Source organism: Nelumbo nucifera, chromosome 1, assembly GCF_055504915.1.
Source record: "Nelumbo nucifera cultivar China Antique chromosome 1, China Antique-T2T, whole genome shotgun sequence".
NCBI lineage: Eukaryota > Viridiplantae > Streptophyta > Magnoliopsida > Proteales > Nelumbonaceae > Nelumbo > Nelumbo nucifera.
Genome location: NC_142649.1, coordinates 37,780,520 through 37,805,498, shown reverse-complemented (window position 1 = coordinate 37,805,498; position 24,979 = coordinate 37,780,520). Strand labels below are relative to the sequence as shown.

At 38.1% G+C, this 24,979-nt stretch overlaps 1 pseudogene; it reads left to right on the top strand.

Moving 5' to 3' along the window:
• Nucleotides 1-801: 801 nt before the first annotated feature.
• Nucleotides 802-22,048, top strand: LOC109115486 (uncharacterized; annotated as a pseudogene).
• Nucleotides 22,049-24,979: the final 2,931 nt, after the last annotated feature.

Genomic DNA, 24,979 nt, shown 5'->3' with positions numbered 1-24,979 from the left:
ATAGGCAACCAATTACAATTAGAATTAGGTGTCCTTTTTTACTTAGATTAGAAGGTTTCTTGAAATATACAAATTTCAGTCTTCTTTCTCTAATACAATTTGATTTTCTATTTTCTTGATAACTTCTATTCTAACTTGATCCACCCCCTACCAATTTCAATATTCTTTCTCTAATAGAATTAGGTGTCCTTTTTTACATCAAATTTCAGTCTTCTTTTTCCAATCTACCAATTTATTATTATATTTGAACTTAGAGCCAAAACCGACCCAACCCAACTCAAACCGACCAGGTCGGTTTTGCTTAACACAGGGTCGGTTTCGATTTCAATTTCAGGTAACCCGACCAGATCGGGTCGGTTGGAAAAATCTCAATAAACCGACCCAACCCAACCCGTGAACAACCCTACCAACCCCTATGGGCTTCTTATCACTAATGGGCACATTACCGACCTTGTTTACGGGGGATGTTAAAGGGACTATACTTCTAGCTACCACTGAATCTTCAATTTGGTAGCCAACACAAATGAGAGAATGAAAGGAAGGGTGATGGGTTACTCTCGGCCTACTAGAATATTCCATATTCAAACTCTTTAAGACCATAGCAATCACTAGGCCTTTTTAACACTTGGGTTGCCTAGGCCCTCCACCTGGTTATAAACTCAGTGAAAGATTCATCAGGTCTTTCCTTGACCAAATCTAACTTACGGGTCCAGTGGTCAGAGACGGTGTGAGTGGCAATTAGTGTCCAAGGCTATTGGGCTTGGCCTACATTACTAGTTTATATGCTTGCAGTAGGAGCACATGACGGTTAGTCCAAAGTCTGGTTGGGATTGAGGGTATCCATGGTTGCTGTGCTTGAGATGATTGACCCTAGATAGGTAAGGTTTGTTCTATAGATCCTTGAGAGCATATTGGGTTGATATAGATGTTTTGGGCTTGTGACTTTGGGACCATTGAAAGGCTTAGGCTTGCTGATGAGTTTGGGCCTTCAGGATGGATACTATGGATGTACGAGAGGCCTGGGACTGCTAGTTTACCTCTAATGGTGAGGTAGCTTGCCCTTGGTATAATGGACTTGAGACTAGAGGAAAAGCTTCATTACGGTTTGGGGCCGAAGGACACAACCCTGACCAAATGGGTTTCTTGGTTCTAGGTTCCAACCATTAAAGTGTTCAGATGGATTCACTATGGTTTGGGCTTGATTTTGGGATATGAATTATCCTATTCGACCTAATTGTTGGCCCATTTGGCCTAACTGTTTTGCCTACCTGCTCTATGGCCTTGAGTAATTAGGAAAAGTTTGACCCTTGTCTTGGTGGATCTTGGGCTACAAAGGAATTTTCATCAACTTCTAGGTTATCTAGTTATGTGCCATGATATTTGATTCTAGGTCAAAATCTCTAAGGATCAATAGGGGTTTAATTGCTGGTTTGTTCTCAGAGACTTCTGGAAAAACTAGGGTTACTTCAAAGAATCCAAGATTGATTAGATCACTAACATAGGGATTTCTAGTTCCTCTATCCTAGCTAGTCTCTTATCAGTTCCCTTCCAATGAACTGTGCGTAAAAAATGATAAGTTGTACCTGAATGGGTTCACAGCCGATTCGAGCACTAAACAAACAAAAGCAACAATTCACAGAGAACAGGAAAAAAAATTAAATTGTTACTTGGGCTGTTAAAGATGCAATTGAATGAACCGAATCAAGACTCATAGGCGTAGTTTCTAAGGCTTTATATGCAAGGGTTTTGGTTATGTTTCTACTAGGACCTAATAGGTAAAAGGGAACCTCTGATAGGTTGGGTTGCCCATATAACATAAGATTTAACTTCGGTACACCATTGAGGCTTCAACTCTTCTATCCAGAGCCACCGACCTTCTCCAAACAGTGGTTGGATATACTTGAGGGGAGAAAAGGGTTATTCTCTTTCTAGGCCAATTATCCCTAAGCAATCACACTAAGGGCCACCTATAGCTGAGATGGAAAGTGAATATGCAATGTAAAATAAGTGTAAGTGTGTGATGCCCAAATAAAACCCAAACTTATTAAAAGATTCCTTGAAAACTAGTTTTCCAAATTAAGTTCTCTTAAAAATGTTTCCCATTGGAGTTTTTAGCTATGGGGTTGCCTCCCGAAGGCATTCAACTAGCTCAGCTCATTTTTAATGGAGTTACCACTTGAACTTTTAGAATCGGGAATTCAGGAAACCTAGGTTTTCAAGAAAAATCATTTTCTTGCTAACTCTTTGACCCAATGGGAATGAGATTCTTTATGGGTCTAGGAACCAAGGTATAGTGCAGGAAGGTGTTAGGCACCCCACACTTACCCGGTTATGCCAGTCTTTACTTTACTAAATTTCCAAGAAAAATTTTAATAATTCTTGAACTTTAAGACTTACCAAAACACCATATACTAAGCAACACCGATGAAACTAACTGAATGCTAACAAATCACTATGAATTAGACAATGACAAACAAATAAACCTAAGAATCAAATTATTACATCTAGATAAATAACTAGATTGAATAAGTCATATTGAAGACTATTAAGCTAATCTAGAAAATGAGAGAAACATGAACTGTTTTAAAAACAAGAATAAGACTTACCAAAATACTAAGCAACACAAATGAAACTAACTAAATGCAAACAAATCACTATGAATTAGACTATGATAAATAAATAAACCAAAGAATCAAATTATGAAGCCTAGATAAATAATCGAATTGAATAAGTAAGTCATGCCGAAGACTGTTCAGCTGATCTAATAAATGAGAGAAACATAAACTATTAAAAACAAGAACAAGAATGTTGCATTATTTAAAAAAGTAGAAAAAAGTACTGGTTAAACCAATTAATATACCTATCCTAAGGTTAAATAAATAATTTAGAAAAAAGCCAAAGAGAATGATTGAATGATTACTTAGTGGGTTCACCTAGAACTAGACTTAGAAGAGAGCAAATCTTGTGTGCAATAGTTGATGAACTGAACGAGATGAATGAGACTAACTAGCTAACCAGTGCAGAGATGATGCATAGATAATCCCTATGAGAAAGTTACAGAGGAATGGTGCAAAGAGATTAGTAATATTATTCAGTATGCTAAATATGAAAAACCTTTAATTATATCACTGGAGTCTAGTATTAAGATCATAACGAACTTTGGATGAAATTATTGAACATGCTACCAAAATAATTGATTGAATTAAATGACTGATCCATGAAACTAGGTGATTGTGCCAAAATAAATCCACATAAGATTCTAAAAAGAATGTAAAGAGAATGCAAATTATCAAATGTGCATGTCGATGAACACTTAAGCAAATCAATGATGAAATTGCATTTATGCCAAAAAAAAATAATATATGATTAACCAAATTTTGAATGATGAAATAACAGCCTAATGAGTCTAACCTTTGACCTATCCACAAAGCACAGAAATCAAGAAAAAAAGAAAAAGAAAATAAGAATTCAGATGATGCCAATCTAGCGTCTAATGATCAAATTAATGAGGAAAAAAACTGATATAACAATTAGAAATTTGAGAAAGAAGAAAAAAATCACACAAATAGAGTAAGTCCTAGTATGTAAATGTAGCATGCATCTTGGAAAGCGTCTCAAACTAATGTCAAATTCAACTAATCCTTCTACGCATCTATATGGTTGCAAACTAAATGAATCTAACTAATCCTTCTACGCATCTATTATGCAGAAACAATCATCACATGATCTATTCTGATGATACCTAATCATAATCAAAAGAGAAGATGAGAAACTGAGCAACTTAGAAACAGAGAGTCGTCGACTTATATGAAAATGTAGCTCATTGTGTGAGAAAGTTGTTGGACACCGACTATTTCTCTACTACTCAATCTTGACTTCAAGCTTGCACCCAACCTTAGAAATTGAAGAATGCATGATCCAACTAAAGGCTTGTTCGTTTGCTCTGAAATTTGACATCTGAAAGTGCAATAATTATATTAAGAAATACATTGATATTAGACAGTGTATGCACTTAACTCCAATCAAATTGATGTACATTTGACATTTATTGTAAATGAATAAAAGTACATAATTGATTCATGTTATACTTGATACGTTCTATGTAATTACCCTTAAACTAGACACTTATGAGACTTGTGTTAGTTTAAATTATTCTCAACCGTTGGATAGACCTGGGGAGGTTTATTCTGCCAAGACTAACACTAATGTGTTGCCAAGTCGGTTGGGGTAGCTTTTTCTCAGCTGCTAGGGTTAGACCCAAAGCACATGTAGTGTGTGTTTGCTTGAAACACTGAACCCAGACCAATTTCCAATTGTGCCTTGGACCTTGGAGACTGATGGGCAAAATTGGAAAGTTACACCTAACCCCTAGATTCGATTATGGTACTGCAATGGGTGTCGGATTGGACTATCTTTGACATGCCAATCAGTGAGATCCTTAGCGGAGGTCAAAATCTGAGTATGTTGGGGCAGTCTGAGAATTCACTTGAGTGGGTGATCATAGTGACAGAATCAACCCCTCTGTCGAACAAAGTGAATGATCGGGGACTGTACTCTCTCTGATGGAAACCAAAACTGCCGGTAGTTGATTTCAACCGTGTTTGAGATTTGTTTTGCAAAATATATTTATATGTAAAATATATATATATATATATATTATGTTTTATGAAAAAATTTGCAAAAGATTTTAATTCCCGTGATCCATCAGAGCAGAGAGCGCAACACTATACCTTGCAGCTGAGGAGAGGTCATCTCTTGTCGGGAATTGTTTGATCATTATGGGCTAAAAAGTTAAGTGTAAGACCATTTAGGGCTTTTATACCTGATGGGCTAATCTCACTTAAGAACCATAGTCCTTGGGCCTTCATGAGGTGGCTGGACTCAATGACCATTTAGTGTAAATGTTGGGCCCATTAAAAGCCCATACTGATAGACTCAGAGGGTCACTGTGTATAACAGTGAATTCGGCCAGGCCTTGTAACAAAGGCTAAGCTGAACCCATATGGCTTTTGTGAGGTCAATGTTAGGGCCCCATGCCAAACAAAGAGAGCCAAGTTAGCCAGTAATAAAAAGGGGAAGTGAGCCTGCTAGCTTAATGGACCTAAGACCCATAATTAATTGGATTAAGAAGTCATGTGACTTAGGGCAAATTTGGGTTTGGATCAACAAGAGAATAAGAGGATAAGTCTTATCCACTTAAGAGTTCAGATCCAAATAAAGATTTGGATCAAAGACTCCTCCATATAGGATTAGGAGAGCTGATCTTTAAGTCTTATAAAAAGAGGGGGCGGATTACTTCAATTTTCACCTTTTTGCATTCAGTTCTCTCCCTCTATTCTTGCCGCCCAACCCTAATTCAATCTCTAGTTTCTTGTACTAAAAGAGATCAATTCCTACATTTGATTTTCTAAAAAATCAGATTTGGTTTCGTGCTCACACCCCTTGCTTGATCCTTGCTGAAGGATTGCAATTCTTGCTGAAGGACTACATTGTTGAACCTGCTTCATCTCAAGCTACGCCACTTTCAGTGGAAGCGGGTTTTGGTATCCTCTTTGGGCATGAACACCTACTTTTGGAGGTACACGTGTGGATTCTGAATCAGGTATTTCTCTCCCTTTCCTTTGGTTTCAAATCGGGTTCGGTTTGTTTCAAGAACAATCATTGAAAAATGCCATTTTTCTAAAACTAGGAATGCGATTCCCGGAAGGGAGAAAAGAAATTTTTTAAATTTTGACCAGTCACCCTACATGGTTTGGCCATCCATATGATGGATCTCCCTTCCCTTCAGTGGTATCAGAGCCAGGTTCAAGTCTTGAACCAAATGTAGATCAGTTCTGAAGCAGCACAAATCGGCAGAAATTGTTCTACCCGATTGTGCAAATTAGCAATTTTTCTGAGAATTCGGTTCTCAGATTAGGGTGTTTGATCTGAAATTAATTCTTTATTATTCTGCAATAATTTTGGAATGGTTATATGATTATTTATTGAATTTTAGGGTTGTTTGTGTGATGAAGATCGAATTCTTTTATGGCGCCAAAATTTAAGCACCCTGCATTATATATATATATATATATATATATATAGAAAAATGTATAGGATTTGGTCTGTTGTAATTAATAGAAAAAGTAGGTTTTTCTATTTTTTACATTGAAAGATTTGCTGGAGTGCGCGGAGGAGAAGAAGATTTTTTCAAAAAAGAAATCTGCAATCTGCGATTAACCGTTTTCTTGTAAGTTTGCAATTTGTCCGAATCAGATTCAGACCATCACACTTGCAGCCCTTTGTTGTGTTTTCTTTTTGTTCTTGAATGTCAATTTTGGCTGTAATTAATTCAAATCAAGATCTTGATAATTGCATCATGTATTGGACACCAAACCCTAGGCCGAATTGACCTAGTTTGGTCCAAACTGGTTGAACCGAACCCTTGGTTTGATGTGATCTATTCTCAGCCCCATGGGTCATGTTTTAGGTGACCCAAATTCGGTTATGGGCCAAGAATTTGATGGCCCATCACATGATGCAATTCGGCCCACCCCTATAAAACCCTGTTTTACTAAGTTAAAACAGCATCAACCCATTTTCAACATAACAACTGTATGAGCCGAACTGCTTTTTGCAGTTTAGCCCATATACCTAGATGGTATTATTTGGTGATGCATGGGCCTTAATGGGCTAATAATGTGTTAACTTTAATTAATTAGGGCTTTATAGATTATTTAATTGATTTGATCAATTTATGCATGTGAATGTGTGTGATGTGCTAAATGTGATTCGTACATAGGCCATAAGTACTTGGCCCATGTTTAATCGTTAGTGGCTTTCTGCGTACACCATGGCTGAATGCACATCATTGCCATGGTGCCCTAAAGATCATTGGATGATCTCCCTTCTCAATGGGCACCAGATCAACTTCCTCCCCAAGAGGAACCGTACGGAACCCTAGCCTGTTTTGGGCCCATTTGAATATGACTTTATGAAAGTCAGTGGGAGCCACTCTAGTTTGACCTAAATCAGATCCATGGACATTTTAGTTTGTTCCCTCCAGTTAATATAAGTGCAAATGATAGGGAATTTCATATGATGAATTCTCTAAAGGCCTTCCGCATGAAGATGGACTGTATTGGCAATGAGGAGATGCACCATAAAATTGGGCTATCCATTTGCTGGTCCAGTTTGTTGGATTGCTTCATAAAATGATAGGGGCATCATAGACCGATGTGGGAGGGGTCTATCCTAAAATGGAAGACTCTCTCACGGTACCTTGGGGTCCACGATATGACGGGTCAGCACTTATTGGATAGAAAGGTTAAATCTAAAATGGGAATGAACCTTGTCTGACAAAGGCCAAAGAGAAAGCTCATTTGATGAGTGGATGAGATCCTTCACAGAAAGTGGTGGGGTTTTATAGCTAAAACAATTGGCTCCACGCACTTATGTGATTTCCCACATTTCTAGACATAACCGCGTCTCTGTCACTGAGATAGGAGGAAAATCTCAGAGATGGAGAAATGAAAATGGAACATAGATATAAGACCTTTCTATGTAGATAACATGAATCAATTTTAGGTTGTAGACTAATTTATGTTGCCTTTTATCAGAAATGAAAAATGGACAATTCACCAAGTTGTTGAATGACAATAAGCTTAAGGGACCTAATTATGCCGATTGGTTTTGTAACCTTATGCTAGTTCTAACATCCGAGAATTTGGACATGGTTGCCAAAAACGCTGCACCGGAATATTCGGTTGATAGGGCTTCCAAGGCCTGTAAGAAAGAGTATCAAGAATGGGAGGAGAAGAACTCTCTTGCCTACTATTACATCATAGCATCTCTAGACAATCCAATATAGAGACAATTCAATAAGATCGAAGTGTCCAAAGATATCATGAATAGTCTGAGGACAATGTATGAGGAGCAGAATCGTTCTGCCCGACAGAAGGTCCTCAAATTGTTGATGACCATACAGATGACTGAGAGCCAACAGGTCCATGACCATTGTTTAAAAATGATGGGTTACATTAACAAACTGAAGGCTCTTGGTTCTGGGCTAGATGACAACACTAAAACTGATGCTATCTTAAACTCTCTACCTCCATCCTTCAATCAGTTTGTCATGAACTATAACATTAATAAACTAAAAGTTAGCCTTCATGAACTCAACAATATGTTGTAGAGGGCCGAAGAACTGATAAAAAATGATAAGCCGATAGCCATGCTTATTGAAGGTGGCAAATCAGACAAGAAAAAGAGAAAGGCTAAGAAGAAACCTTAGAAGAAAAGTTGGCAAGCCTAAAAAGCAAAAGAATGACAAAGCATCAGATGCATGTCACTTCTACAAGCAGACCGGACACGAGAAGAGGAACTGTCCTCAGTATCTAGAAACCAAGAAGAAAGAAGGTAATTTCAAATCTCTTGTCATAGAGACCAATATGTTGGTTACTTCTGCATCTTGTTATATTGACTCTAGGGCTTCTACTCATGCATGTAACACATTGTAGGGGTTCAAAATAAGCAGAAGGCTAAGTGACGAAAAAGTAACGCTTTACTAGGGGACTTCTTCAACAGTTGTAGCTATAGCCATAGGAATTGTAGATTTAATTTTCAGAGAAGGAGTTGTTAGGCTTAAAGATTGTCTTTATGTACCTACTTTAAGAAGAAATCTAATTTCTGTTTCAAAATTGTGCAAGAATGGTTATTCTATTTTGTTTAGTAATACGACAAATTCCTCACTTATGGAAAACTTGAGAATGGTCTCTATGTCCTCTGTCCTTGTCTAGAAACAAACATAACCAAAACTATGTCAGAAATTGTCCCCAAGAAAAGATCACATGATACAGTTGATCCCACGTGCCTATGGCACAATTTTGATGCTCCTTTGGATTTTCTAACTGTAGAAGATCTTCCAACTTGTGAACCTTGCCTTTAAGGTAAGATGAAGTGGCCATTTGCGGGAAAGCTTGAAAGATCTACAGGCACACTTGACCAGATACATACTGATATATGTGGTCCCATGAATGTTAGGACATGCAACCAACACGTTTATTTTATAACCTTACTGATGATTTCTCTTGGTATGGTTACGTTTATCTAATGAGACATAAGTTTGAATCCTTTGAAAAATTCAAGGAGTTCAGACAAGAGGTCGATGAGGCAAATATATTTTCGATGAATTCAGGGACTACTTAAAGGACAATGAAATTGTATCACAAATAGCTCCTCCCGCAACACCACAATTAAATGGTGTATCAGAGAGGAGAAATCGGACTCTATTGGATACGGTCCATTCATTTCTCGTCCACTCAGAATTACCTATATCCTTTTGGGGTTACGTATTGGAAACTGTGATATATGTGTTGAGCCGGGTTCTAACCAAATTCGTTCGTAAGACTCCATATGAGTTATAGACCGGTAAGAAACCAAGTGTGAGACACATAAAGATTTGGAGTTATTCGACACATGTTAAAAGAACAAGTGCTGACAAATTGGAATCCAAAACTAGTTGTTGCCTATTTATAGGTTACCCCAAAAGTTTTGTAGGTTACTTATTCTATGACCCAAAAGAGCAAAAGGTATTTTGTAGTCGAAATGCCTACTTCTTAGAATGAGACTACATCCTGGACAATCATCGTCAGGAAATCATTCTTAATGAGAAGAGCCAAGAGTAGTGGAAGATATCCCACATATTCCAAATAACACCCAACATAGAAGATCTACCCGGGCTTCTAGACCTCCAGATCGTTACGGCTATAATCAAGAAAGTTACTTGATGGAAATCATGATCAGTGAGGAAGATCCCATGAAAGCCAAGATGGATTCGATGGAAACCAACAAGGTTTGGATTCTTGTAGACTCATCCCCTGGGGTGAAAGCAATTGGTTGCAAATGGATCTACAAGAGGAAAAAGGGCCCTGATGGGAAGATTGAGACCTATAAAGGTCATCATGTAGCGAAGGGGTACACTTAAAAAGAATGAATCGATTATAAAGAAAAATTTTCGCTAGTAGCCATGCTTAAATCCATACGGATCCTACTACTTGTAGTAGTACACTATAACTATGAGATTTGGCAAATGGATGTCAAAATTGTGTTCCTGAATGGAGATCTTACTGAAATATCTATATGCAACAACCTGAAAGTTTCATTGCTACGAGACAGGAACACATGGTGTGTAAACTTAACTGATCCATCTATGGACTTAAGCAAGCTTCTAGAAGTTGGAACATTCGATTTGACTCTACTATTAAACAGTTTAACTTTGACCAGAATCCGGATGAGCCCTGTGTTTATAGGAAAGTAGTGAGAGATAAAGTTATATTCTTAGTTCTGTATGTAGATGACATTCTACTCTTTGGGAATGATTTAGGAATGTTGACTACGATGAAGGTATGACTTTCGTAGCAATTCTCCATGAAAGATCTTGGAGAAACCTCCTATATCTTGGGACTTCGACTCTACAGAGATAGATCGAAAAGGATAATAGGATTATCCTATTCTACTTATATTGATAATATTGTCAAAAGATATAACATGGAGAACTCCAAGAAGGTATTTGTCCTTTTTAGACACGGAGTCACTCTCTCCAAGGGTATATCTCCCAAGACTCCCATGGAGATTGAGGGCATGAGAAATGTTCCTTATACCTCAGTCATAGAGAGCATCATGTATGCCATGTTGTGCACTTGATCAGACATTGCTCAAGCTGTAAGTGTGGTAAGTAGATACCAGTCAAACCCAGGACAGGAGCACTGGACAACTGTAAAGAACATACTCAAAAACCTTCGAAGGACAAAAGAGTTTTGTCTAGTATTCGATGGTAGTTCGCTACAGATCCTAGGGTATACCAATGTCGATTTCCAGTCAGACCTAGATGATAGAAAGTTAACATCTAGTTACATCTATATGATGGGATCCTATGTAGTAAGAAAAATAGTCCACGACCTAGGCCAAGCGCATTGCCGTAAGTGAGGCTGCCTAATGGATGAAGTTGTTCATCCTATAATTTGGAATTCAACACATCACCCATTCCACTATTGTGTGACAACACTGGATCTATGGGAGATTGTTGTTAGAGGGGACGTCCAGATTCAGAAGGTAGCATCAGCGAAGAATGTGGCAGACCCATTGACAAAGCCACTAACACAGAAAGTGTTTGAGAAACACGTGGATAGTATGGGACTCGGGCTTGTACCCGATTGGACCAAAGTGCAAGTGGGAGCTATTAGATAGTGTATTAGTGTATGCCCTTAGCTCTAATCAGATTGATGTATATTTGACATTTATTGTAAATGAATAAAAGTACATAATTGTTTAATGTTATACTTGGTGTGTTTCTGTGTAATTACCCGTAAACTGGACACTTATGAGACTCGTGTTAGTTTAGAATGTTCTCAACCACTAGATAGACCTAGGGAGGTTTATCCCGCCAAGGCTGACACTAATGTGCTACCAAGTCGATTGGGGTAGCTTGTCTCAGCTGCCAAGGTTATACCCGAAGCAAATGTAGTGTGTGTTTTCTTAAACCACTGAACCCGGACCAATTTTCAGTTGTACCCTAGACCTTGGAGACTGATGGGCAAAATTGGAAAGTTACACCTAACCCCTAGACTCGATTTAACATGCCAATTAGTGAAATCCTTAGCGGGGTTCAAAACCTAGGTATGTTGGGGCAGTCTGAGAACTCACTTGAGTGGGTGATCATAGTGACAGAATTAGCCCCTTTGTCGGACAAAGTGAATGATCGGGATTGCACTCTCTTTGATGGAAAGCAAAACTGTCGGCAACTAATTTCAACCGTGTTTGAGATTTGTTTTGCAAAATATATTTATATCTATATATTATATATATATATATATATATATATTATGTTTTATGAAAATGTTTACAAAAGGTTTTAATTTACGGGATCCATCCGAGTAGAGAGTGCAACACTGTACCTTGTAGCCGAGGGAGAGGTCCTCTCTTGTCGGGTAGAGAGTCCAAATTCTAGGATGAACAACTTCTTCCATTAGGCAGCCTCACTTACGACAATGTAGTGAACTACCATCAAATACCAGACAAAACTCTTATGTGTTTCGAATGTATTTAAGTATATTTTTCACAGCTGTCCAGTGCTCCTGTCCTAGGTTTGATTGGTATCTACTTACTATACTCACTGCTTGAGTAATGTCTGGCTGAGTGCACAACATGGTATACATGATGCTCCCTACGGCTGAGGCATAGGAAATCTCTCTCATGCCCTCAATCTCCTTGGGAGTCTTAGGAGACATACCCTTGAAGAGAGTGACTCCATCTTCGAAAGGGACAAATCCCTTCTTGGAGTTCTCCATGCAATATCTTTTGACAATCTTGTCAATGTAAGCAGACTGCGATAATCCTATTATCCTCTTTGATCTATCTTTATAGAGTCGAAGTCCCAAGGTGTAGGAGGCTTCTTCAAGATCTTCCATGGAGAATTGTTGTGAAAGCCACACATTCACCGTAGTTAATATTCTTACATCATTTCCAATTAGTAGAATTTCATCTACATACAGAACCAAGAGTGTAACCTTATCACCCATTGTCTATTTGTAAACATAGGGCTCATCCATATTTTGTTGAAAGTCGAATTATTTGAAGGTAGAGTCAAACCAGATGTTCCAACTCCTAGAAGCTTGCTTAAATCCATAGATGAATTGGTTAAGTTTACACGCCATGTGTTCCTGACCTACAACAATGAATCCTTGCGGTTGTTGTATGTAGATATTTTCAGTAAGATCTCCATTCAGGAACGTGGTTTTGACATCCATTTTCCAAATCTCATAATCATAGTGTGTTACTACAACTAGCAGGATCCTAATGGATTTAAGCATGGGCATTGGCGAAAAGGTTTCCTCATAATCGATTCCCTTTTTCTGGCTGTACCCCTTCGCTACAAGACGGGCTTTATACGTCTTAATCTTACCATCAGTGGGTGGGTCTACAAGAGTCCAGACCTTGTTGGTCTCAATCGAGTCCATCTCAGCTTTCATGGCATTTATCCACTTCAAGGAATCTATGTGCAACATAGCTTTAGTGTAAGTCATGAGATCTTCCTCACTGATCGTGGCTTCCATCAAGTAATTTTCTTGATCATAAGCGTAACAAACTGGAGGCCTAGAAAGTTGTGTAAATATTCTAGGTTGGTTATCATCTAGAGCTTGTGGGACATCTCCCACTACTCCTGAACTCTCCTTATCAAGTACGATTTCTTGACGATGATTGTCCAAGATGTAGTCTTCTTCTAAGAAGTAGACATTTCGACTACAAAACACCTTTTACTCTTTTGGATCATAGAATAAGTAACATATAGAGCTTTTGGGGTATCCTATAAATAGGCAACGACTGGTCTTGGATTCCAATTTGTTAGCACTTATTCTTTTAACATGTGCCAAATAACCCCAAATCTTCATGTGTCTCACACTTGGTTTCTTACCGGTTCATAGCTCATATGGAGTCTTAGGAATGGATTTGGTTGGAACCTGGTTCAGCACGTATGTTGCAGTCTCCAATGCGTAACCCCAAAAGGATATAGGTAATTCTGAGTGGACGAGAAATGAATAGACCATATCCAATAGAGTCTGATTTCTCCTCTCTGATACACTGTTTAATTGTGGTGTTGCAAGAGGAGCTAATTGTGATACAATCACATTGTCCTTTAAGTAGTCCCTGAATTGGCCGGATCGCCTCCTCGATTTGATCGAAGGGCCTTGATCTGTTTTTCCAACTGTTTCTCAACCTCTTGTTTGAACTCTCTGAACCTTTCAAAGGATTCAACCTTATGTCTCATTAGGTACACGTAACCATACCGAGAGAAATCATCGATAATTGTTATGAAATAAATGTGCTAGTTATGTGTCCCAACATTCATGGGACCACATACATCAGTATGTATTAGGTCAAATGTGCCCGTAGATCTTTCAGGCTTTCCCATAAATGGTCGTTTCATCATCTTACCCTGAAGGCAAGGTTCATAGGTTGGAAGATCTTCTATAGTTAAAAAATCCAAATGACCAACCTTGTGATACGATCTATATTAATGTGGCCAAGTCGGTAATGCCATAGGCACGTGGGATTTACCGTATCACATGCTCTTTTTTTGGGGATTATTTCCGACGTAGTTTCGATTATGTTTGTTTCCAAAGAATGATGGAGAACATAGAGACAATTCTCAAGTTCTCCGTAAGTGAGGAATTTATTTTTCAGCTTAATAATAATCGTATTACTAAACAAAATAGAATAACCATCCTTGCACAATTTTGAAACAGAAATTAAATTTGTCAAAGTTGGTACATTAAGACAATCTTTATGTGTAATGACTCCTCTGAAATACAAATCTACCTTTCCTATAGCTGTAGCTGCAAATGTTGCAGAAGTCCCCAATTAGAGCGTCACTTCTGCTTGTCCTGAACCCCTGTAATGTGTTACATGCATGAGTAGAAGCCCCAGAGTCAATACACCAGGATGCAGAAGTGATCATGGTCTCTATGACAAAAGATTTGAAATTACCTTGCTTCTGGGTCTCCAAATACTGAGGAAAGTTCCTTTTCTAGTGACCAATTTGCTTGCAGAAATGACATGCATCTGATGCCTTGTCCTTTTTCTGCTTTTTAGGTTTGCTAGCTTTCTTTTGAGGCTTTTTCTTAGCCTTCCTCTTTTTATTGCCCGACTTGCCACCTTCAACAAGCATGGCTATCAGATTGTCCTTCTTTATCAATTCTTCAGCCCTCTGCAACATATTATATAGTTCTTGAAGGCTAACCTTTAGCTTATTCATATTATAGTTCATGATGAACTGATTGAAGGAGGGAGACAGGGAATTTAATACAGCATCAATCTTGGTGTCATCATCTAGTGTAGAGCTGAGAGCCTCCAATTCATTTATGTAGCCCATCATCTTAAGACAATGGTCATGAACTTATTGGTTATTAGACATCTGTGTGGTCATAAACATCTTTACGACCTCTTGTCAAGTAGAATGATTATGCTCTTCATACATGGTCCTTAGACTATCCAGTATATCCTTGGAAACTTCAATCTTATCAAACTGTCTCTGTATCATATTGTCTATGGGGGCTACAATATAACACCGGGCAAGAGAATTCTTCTCCTCCCATTCTTGATATTCCATCTTATAGGCCTCGGAAGCCCTATCTCTCGGATGTTCCAGTGTAGGGTTTTTCGTTACCTTGTCCAAATTCTCGGACGTCAGAACTAGCATAAGGTTACGGAACTAGTTAGCATAGTTAGGTCCCTTAAGCTTGTTATCATTCAACAGTTTGACGAATTATCCGTTTTCCATTTCTGATAAAAGGCAAAATATTTTTCCATGACAAAAAATGATTCATGTTATTTACATAGAAAGGGCTTTTATCTATGTTCCAATTTCATTTCTTCATCTCTGAGATTTCCCTCCTATCTCAGTGACGGAGATGTGGTTATGCCTTTGGAAATGTGGGAAACCACATAGGTGCATGGAGCCAACTATTTCAATTCCAAAGCCCCACCACTTTCTATGAAAGATCATATTCACTCATCTTATGAGTTTTCCCTTTGACCTCTATTGGACAAAGTTTATTGCCATTTTAGGTTAAACCTTTCTGTCTAGTAAGTGTTGGCCCGTCATATAAGTGGACCCACAATGTACCATGAGAGAGTCTTCCATTTTTGGATTGGTCCCTCCCACATCGGTCTATGAAGCCCCTATCATCTTATGAAGCAATCAAATAGACTAGATCAACAAATGGATAGCCCAATTTTATGGTGCATCTCATCATTACTAATACAATCCATCTTCAAGCTAATGACAGAAGGCCTTTAGAGAATTCGTCATATGAATTTCCCTATAACATGCACTTATATATCTGGTGGAAACAAGTTGAAACATCCCTAGATTTGATTTAGGTCAAACCAAAGTGGCTCCCAGTTACTTTCTTAAAGTCAGATTCAAATGGGCCCAAAACGGATTAGGGTTCCGCACGGTTCCTCTTGGGGAGGAAGCTAATCTAGGGCCCATTGAGAAGGGAGATCATCCAATGATCTTTAGGACACCATGGCAATGATGTGCATTCAGCCATGGTGTTCATAGAGAGCCACTAACGATTAAACATGGGAAAAGTACTTATGGCCCATGAACGAAGCACATTCAGCACATCACATACATTATCAACCCATAATTGATCCAATCAATTAAATAAACTATAAAACCTTATTAATTAAAGTTAACACATTATCAGCCCACTAGGGCCCATAATATTATCAAGGTATATGGGCTAAACTACAAAAGGCAATTTGGCCCATATAGTTGTAATGCTAAAAATGGGTTGATTTTGCTTTAACTTAGCAAAATAGGGTTTTACTAGGGTTGGCCGAATTGCATTATGTAATGGTCCACCAAACCCCTGGCCCATAACCAAATTTGGGATACCGGAAACGTGACCCATGGGGCTGAGAATAATCCCCATTGAACCATAGGTTCGGTCCAACTAATTTGGACCAAGCTAGGTCAAATCGGCCTAGGGTTTGGTGTCCAACACATGATGTAATTATCAACAATATGATTTGAAATTAATTGCAGCTGAATTTGACAATCAAAACAACAAGAAAAATAGTCATGGGGCCGTAGTGTGATGATCTTGGACAATCTTCAAACCTGCAAGAAAAATATTAATCGCAGATAGTAGATTCATTTTCTACAAATCGTAGATTGTAGATCTTGTATCTGCAAAAAATCTTCTTCTCCTCCATGCATTCTAGCACTTCCTCCAATGTAGAAAAAATAGAAAACCCTAATTTTCTATTAATTACATCAAATCAAATCCTCAAGAAAATAAAAAAATTATTTACCGACCAAATTGAATAGAAAAAGCAGGGTGCGCAAATCTTGGCACCATAAAAAGATTTCGATCTCCATCACACATACAATCCAAATATTCAAGAAATAATCACAGAACAATTCCATAATTATAACAGAATAATAAAGAAGTAATTATCAGATCATACGCCCAAAATCTGAGAACCGAATTCTCAGAAAACTGTCAGTTTGCGCAAATCGGATAGAATAGTTTCTGCCCATTTGTGTAGGTTCAGATCTGGTCTAAATTTGGTTCATGACTTGAACCTGACTTTGATACCACTAAAGGGATTGGAGATCCATTATATGGATGGCCAAACCATGCAGGGAGGTTAGGCAAATTTTCAAAAATTTTCTTTCTCCCTTCCGGGAATCGTATTCTCTATTTTAGAAAAACTGCATTTTTCAAGGTTTGTTCTTGAAACAAACTGGACCAGATATGTAACCAAAATAAAGGGAGGGCTATACCTGATACATAATCTAGAAACGTAGCTCCCAACATAGGTGTTCACACCCAAAGAGGTCACCAAATCCTGCCTCCACTAAAGATGGCACATCTTGAGGTGAAGCAGAATCAACAAAGTAGTTCTTTAGCAAGAACTGCAATACTTTAGCAAGGATCACGTAGGGGAGGTGAGCACAACTTCAGATCTGATTTTTCTAGAAAAAATCATAATCAAGATCAAATCTTGATCAGCCCAAGACTCTAGAGATAGAACAAGGTAGAGTGGCAAGAACAGAGGAAAGAATTGGATTAAAAAAAGTGTTTAATAGAAGGAATTCACTCTCTATTTATAATCTTTTAAGATCAACTTCCTAATCCTATTAGGAAAGAGTTCTTTGATCCAAATCTTTATTTGGATCTGAACTCTTAAGTGGATAAGACTTATCTTATCCTCATGCTAATCTAGATCCAGATCTAAGCCCAGATTCGCCCATATTTAATTAATCAAATTAGCCCAATTCGATATGGGCTTTAGGCCCATTAAATTATCAGGCTCACTTCCCTTTTAATTGCTGGCTGACTTGGCTCTCTTTCTATGTTGTGGGACCTTAACATTGATTTTCACAAAAGCCATATGGGTTCAGTCTATCCTCTGTTACAAGGCCTACCTGGATTCACTATTGAACACAGTGAACCCCTAAACTCATCAGTATGGGCTCTTAACAGGCCCAACATTTACACTAAATGGTCCTTGGGTCCAGCTACCTTATGAAGGCCCAAGGACTATGGTCTTAAGTGAGATTAGGCCATCAGGTCTATAAGCCCTAAATGGTCTTACACTTAACATCTCAGCCCATAATGGTCAAACACTACCCAATAAGAGAGGATCTCTTCCTCGGTTGCAAGGTACAATGTTGCACTCTCTGCTCAGGATGGATCCCGAGAATTAAAACCTTCGCAAACCTTTTCATAAAAAAATATAATATATATAAATATATTTTGCAAAACAAATCTCAAACAAGTTTAAAATCCACTATCGGTAGTTTAGTTTTCCATCAGAGAGAGTGTTGTCCCCGATCATTCACTTTGTCCGACAAAGGGGCTGATTTTGTCACTATGATTATCCACTCAGGTGAATTCTCAGATTGCCCCAACATACCCAGGTTTTGAGCCTACTAAGGATCTCACTAATTGGCATATCAAATATAACCCAATCCCAAACCTAGTGCAGAGGTAATAATCAAGTTTAGGGGTTAGGTGTAACTTTTCAGTTTTGCCCATCTGTCTCTAGGAAGGCCTACTAGTTTATTATTCGTTACAATCTATTGCTAGATTAGATATCAAATCCGTAATAATTTGGTCTCTCTAATCTGCGAAGCAACTAGGGTTTAATGATTTGCTGCATCATAAATTGTTAGATCCTAGGAAGGACACTCGACTGAATTAAATGCAACCGCTTGTGCTTGTGTTGTTTAGTTTCATCGATCTCTAATGCTTAATGCTATCACTAGATTAAATCTTTAACGCTTGTTTTCCGATTAAATAATATTAGGAAGATGCAGGAAAATAATTCCTACGATGAATATTCAAAGTCTGCAGTGATTTATTCTTGCATCGATGAGTAGTAGTGAAATTCTGATGGTGGATGTTATCCTAGACCAAGATTCATTCTTTTGGTTAATTACAAACATTATAAATTGCCTTGTTTCCCATTTAAATTTTGTTCTCTTTAATCCTGATTTTCTTTCTTTCAAATCTGGTTTTTGTTACACCCCCCCTTCTATCTTTGATTCACGTAGCACATAATTCAGGTTAGATACTCTCTGTGGGAACGATCCTTATTCACACTACTACATTTTCTTCTCACGAGTATAGGTTTTATTTTTTAGTGCCTACGACAACACACCAAATTTTGGCATCGCTACCGGGGAGTTTTTCTAATCAGTTTTGTGCTTCTCGTGATCATTGTTTAGTTCTTGAAATTTTCGAAAAAAAAGTTTCCTTTTTTTTTCTATAGATCACTTTGATTGTTTGTGTTTTAGCATAGATTATTTTCTGCTTTATTCATTTATCTATTTATTTAATTGTTCTAGATTTTTTTTATTTGTTTTATGATATGTCGTTTAGGGTTTATTAGGTTTTCCTTAACTTATGCCTGTAACCTGATTCTCTAAGAAAGGTAATTTGCAGTTCGATCCGGAAATAGAAGGGACTTTGGGCAGGTTAAGGAGGGAAGCTCGGAGTCATTCAAAGGAGAACAGTCCAGCCTTCGATTCTCTATCTGTTAGCGGATCTGGTTTGAGAGAAGAGAACATCATGGCCAGAAATCGAACCTTGAAAGAGATTGCTGCACCGGATTTAAATCAACAACCCTTATGCATAACTTTTCCTGCTTTAGATGCTGATGTTAATTGTGAATTAAAATCTGGATTGATACATCTCTTACCCAATTTTCATGGTCTTGCAGGTGAGGATCCTCACAAGCATTTGAAGGAGTTGCATGTGGTATGCACGAGCATGAAACCCATGGGGGTAACTGAAGAGCACATCAAATTGAGAGCCTTCCCGTTTTCTCTGAAGGATTCGACTAAGGATTGGCTCTATTATCTACCTTCCGGGAGTGTTACCACGTGGAACGAGATGAAGAGGCTATTCCTAGAAAAGTACTTCCCAGCTTTAAGGGCGACCAATATCAGAAAAGAAATCTGTAGTATAAGGCAATACAACGGGGAGTCCCTACATGAATACTGGGAACACTTTAGAAAGTTATGTGCAAGCTGTCCCCATCATCAAATCAGTGAACAACTACTTATTCAGTATTTTTATGAGGGACTTCAACCTACTGATAGGAGCATGATCGATGCTACTAGTGGAGGGGCTTTAATAGATAAAACTTCTGAGGCCGCGAGAAATCTGATTGCAAATATGGCGGCCAATTCTCAGCAGTTCGGCTATAGGCTTAACCCTCCGGCAAAGCATACTAAAGAGGTAAATATCTCTTCCCTAAAACAACAAATTGCAAGTCTGACCTCTCTTGTTCGTCAAATGGCTGTAGGTAATATACAAACGGTGAAGCTTGTGGGATATGTTCGGTAGTAGCGCATCCAACCGATATGTGCCCAACTCTTCAAGAGGAGCCCATTGAGCAAGTGAATACAGTAGGTGGTTTTCCGGGGCAAACGCAATGGAAGTATGATCCCTATTCAAGCACATATAATCCAGGATGGATGGATCACCCCAATCTAAGCTATTGGAATCCATAGAACCACCCAAGTTTCCCGCAGTATCATCCGACTTTCCAGCAATATCAGTCGCACCCCCTAGACAACAACCAGCCCAAACTTCTGATTCAGGTATGTCTTTAGAGGATACTGTTAAATCTTTTGCCACTAATACTTTGTTATTTCAACAGGAGACGAAACAATTTCAGCAGGAGACAAGGGCCAATATCCAACGTTTGGACAATCCGATGGGCCAAATGGCGACGACAATTAGTCAGTTAGAGGTGCAAAGTTTGGGGAAATTACCCTCTCAAACGGTTGTGAATCCAAAAGAAAATGTAAGTGCAATCATTTTGAGAAGTGGTAAAGAGGTTGAAGCACCAGCAAGGGCATCCCCCGCATTGCCGAACCAAGAAAAGGAGAAAGACATCATTCCCGATGATGAAGTACCTAAGCGTAAGTTTCCACCTCTTTCTGATTATAAACCGGTACCTCCTTTTCCTAATGCTTTAGCAGGTTCTAGACAAGATGAGCAGTATAAAGATTTTTATGAGACTTTTCGTAGATGCGAGGCAAATATTCCCCTTTTTAATGCTCTTAAACAAGTACCTCATTATGCTAAATTCCTGAAAGAATTGTGTACACATAAAAGGAAACAGAAACTAAAAAGATGTGAAAAGGTGAGAGTAGGGGAGAATGTTTATGCAGTTATTCAAAGAAAACTCCCTACAAAGTGCAAGGATTCAGGTATGTTCACTATCCTCTGCATGATAAGTAACACTAGAATTGAGAAGGCCATGTTAGACTTAGGAGCTTCTATTAATGTCATCCCATATTCTATATATGCTTCTTTGAAACTTGGACCTTTGAATAAGATTGGTGTAGTGATTCAATTGGCTGATAGATCTAATGTCTATCCTAAGGGTGTAGTTGATGATGTTCTTGTAAAAGTAAATGATTTGGTTTTTCCTACTGATTTTTTATGTGCTTGATATGGATAATGGTGATCAAACCACTCCTATTCTGCTAAGAAGACCATTTTTAAAAACATCCAAGACTAAGATAGATGTTTATAGTGGCACACTCACCATGGAATTTGATGGTAAGATTGTTAAGTTTAATATTTATGATGCCATGAAATATCCTACTAATGATACTTCTATTTGTTCTATTGATGCGAATGATTCTTTGGCACAGGAAATCTTTGAACTTAATGGAAATGATGGATTAGAAGTTTCCATCAGTAAGCATCTTGAGAAAGAGGAGTCAATGTTGAATGCTGATTTGCAGGAAACTGTTGCAGCATTGGATGATTCTCCAGAGTTACAACAGTCAGGTAATGCTTCTTATATTTTATTGCCGATTTCTAACAGGATACCATTACCCTCTGTTTTGCAGGCCCCCATTCCAGAATTGAAGCTTCTCCCTAGTCACCTCAAGTACGTATTCCTCGGAGACGGAGAGACATTATCGGTGATCATCTCTAGTAGCCTTAGTGCACCACAAGAAGAGTAGTTTGTGCAGGATCTCAAGGAGCATAAGACAGTCATCGGTTGGATGACTGCGGATATCAAAGGAATCAGGCCGTCTACATACATGCATCGCATCTTACTTGAAGAGCAAGCAAAACCTTATTGTCAACCACAAAGAAGGCTGAACCCACCCATGATGGATAGAAGGGGAAAGCACCAGAAGTTGCAACCACAAGAGTTGGAGGATCTAGTTTATGATGATTAAAAATAGGGAAGTTTGTTTTTCTTTTTTTTTCTTCTTGCTTTTGCATTTATAGTTTAGTTATTTCCACCATTTCTTTGCATTTTACCTTACATTGGGGACAATGTAAGTTTTAAGTGTGGGGGGGGGGGGATTTAGGACAGAATTTAGGTTGCGTTTTAAAGTTTAACTTAGATTGTGTTTTTCTGCATTTGTTCGAAAAAAAAAAACTCAATTCTTTTGGAATCAATTGAAACAGTGTTCTGGGGCAGCTCTTGTGAACTTAGTAAAGAAATATGATTAGGCAATACAGGATTCATCTGAAGCCATCCCCTTTTTAAGCTAGTTCTAAATCCAGTTTTAAGTACATAGGATAAATATTTTATCATTGCTACAATTGGTAGAACGAAGCAAAAAATGCACCTACCAACCCAACAACTCAAACAGTGGGATAGAGCATAAAATGCACCCACTGACTAAGTCCTAAAAGTGAGATGGAGCATAAAATGCACTCACTTCCACCAAGAAAAAAAAGAGGAGACAAAAAAAAATGTTTTCCCTAGTTTACTACCTGGTTTGTAGTAGTAAAAAAAATTGGATTGGTGGATGGATGAGTCGTGTATAACTTAGTCATGTTGATTTAACGGTTTGCAATAGTTAAATTAGAATATTTGTGGAAAAAGAAGAAGGAAGATTGAGTTTAAACTTTGGTAGAATAGTTTGCTTAGTTTGCTTAAGTTCTGTCTTGCCCGAGGACGGGCAAGGTCTAAGTGTGGGGGGATTTGATGAGAACGAAAAATATCATATTTTTCTTCCTTAATAATTAGCCATTTATGTTTATTTTATGCCCAAATGCACTCATAATTCTTATATTTTGGTTTAAGGCACGAAAGGAGGCGTTAGGTGAGAAACAAGGCTAATTGGGTCATTTTACATAGTTTCGGCGCTGTGTGGTAGATTGAGCATAACTATCTCATCCAGACTCCGATTGAGATGATTCAAGATGCGTTGGAATGATAAGGAAAAGTTCTAACCATGACCATGAAGCTTTCATCAAGGTACCTTTCATCAAGGTACAACTTTTCCTTATTGAGTTTTGATAGATTTAGACTACATCAAGGTAAAACTCGGGCCCAAATTATCTGCAACTGCATTGGTGACGTGTTGAAGACATTCCTTAGCCTTGAAGCTTTCATCCGCGATTTCACCACTCTCCCATTCACACAAGAACTTTGTTTTATCTTATTTTTGAGTCTTTTTTGGATAAGTCAGCTTATAGATTGACCTAGAGGAATTTTAGGAGATTTTGTAGGCTTCTCTTGGGGGAAGTAGATAAGAGGAGAAAAACCTAGAGAGAAGGCAAGCAGAAGGGGAGCAGCCAAACCTCTCTTCTCTTCTCTTCTCTTCTCTCTGCTCCTCTTCTTCATTCTCTGATTTTCTTGGAGTTTTAACCATGACCATGCATGGATAAACTCTTGTACTTGGTCAAAGGAAGTAGAAGCCTCAGAATCCACCAAACTGTGAGATCTAGTTTGGTTTTTATTGTTTAATTCATGCTTTGGATATCAAATGTTCTTCTATGTTTATACCTATGATTGTTTCGTTTGATTGCTTGGAAGGCCTACTAGTTTATTATTCATTACAATCTATTGCTATATTAGATATCAAATCTGTAATCTGCGATGCAACTATGGTTTAATGATTTCCTGCGTCAGAAATTGTTAGATCTTAGGAAGGACACTCGACTGAATTAAATGCAACCGCTTGTGCTTGTGTTGTTTAGCTTCATCGATCTCTAATGCTTAATGCTATTGTTGGATTAAATCTTTAATGCTTGTTTAGGGGTTGCTCAGTAGTAAGGGTTAAGAGGATCGCTTGTTTTCCGATTAATTGATATTAGGAAGATGCAGGAAAATAATTCCTATGATGAATATTCAAAGTCTGGATTGATTTATTCTTGCATCGATGAGCAGTAGTAAAATTCTGATGGTGAATGTTATCTTAAACCAAGATTCATTCTTTTGGTTAATTACAACATTCTAAATTGCCTTGCTTCCCATTTAAATTTTGTTCTCTTTAATCCTAATTTTCTTTCTTTCAAATCCGGTTTTCGTTACACACCCCCCCTCCATCTTTGATTCACGTAGCACATAATTCAGGTTAGATACTCTCTGTGGAAACAATCCTTACTCGCGCTACTACATTTTATTCTCACGAGTATAGGTTTTATTATTGGGTGCCTACGACAGCACACCACCTTGGTAGGATAAACCTCCCTAGGTTTATCCAATGGCTGTGAATATTCTAAACTAACACGAGTCTCATAAGTGTCCAGTTTAAGGGCATTACACAAAAACACACCAAATATAAGATGAATCAATTATGTACTTTTATTTAATTAAAATAAATGCATCAGTACATCAATTCGATTGGAGCTAAGGGCGTACACTGTTTTACACCTAAGGCCCATAATTAACCGGATAAATTAAGAAGTCACATGACAAATTAAGCAATCATGTGACTTGGGTGAATTTGGGTTTAGATATGGGTTTGGATCAGCAAGAGGATTAGAGGATGAGTCTTATCCACTTAAGAGTTCAGATCCTAATAAAGATTTGGATCAAAGAGTCCTCCTAATAGGATTAGGAGGGCTGATCTTTAAGGCTTATAAATAGAGGGGATGAATTGCTTCAATTTTCACTTTTCTACATTCAGCTCTCTCCCTCTGTTCTT